At 70.0% G+C, this 230-nt stretch overlaps 1 protein-coding gene across 1 annotated transcript in view; it reads left to right on the top strand.

The window, feature by feature from the left end:
- Tgif2 (TGFB induced factor homeobox 2) overlaps positions 1-230 on the top strand; it is a 17,856-nt gene that overhangs the window by 749 nt on the left and 16,877 nt on the right. The window lies entirely within an intron of this gene.

Raw genomic sequence — 230 nt, 5'->3', positions numbered from 1 at the left:
GGGGCGCGCGGACAACTTGGAAAGTTTCTTGGCCGCGGCCCGGCGGGGGAGGGGGCGTCATCCAGACGCGTGCGACTGTGGGTGTGTGAGCTCCGTTGTTTGTGAGTTCCAACTGCGGACTGCTGTGCGCGGGGCCTCGCCAGACCCCCGGAGGAAGCTCGCTCGGGGCCCTCTTGGGGGCCCAGCTCCTAGGATCCCACCCTGGGAGAGGGCCGCCTGTGCCCCGGATC

The sequence above is a fragment of the Fukomys damarensis genome, unplaced genomic scaffold (genome assembly GCF_012274545.1).
Source record: "Fukomys damarensis isolate Sample0158 unplaced genomic scaffold, DMR_v1.0_HiC HiC_scaffold_22, whole genome shotgun sequence".
NCBI lineage: Eukaryota > Metazoa > Chordata > Mammalia > Rodentia > Bathyergidae > Fukomys > Fukomys damarensis.
The sequence above is the reverse complement of the archived record's forward strand: the minus strand, read 5'-3'. Positions and strand labels throughout refer to the sequence as shown.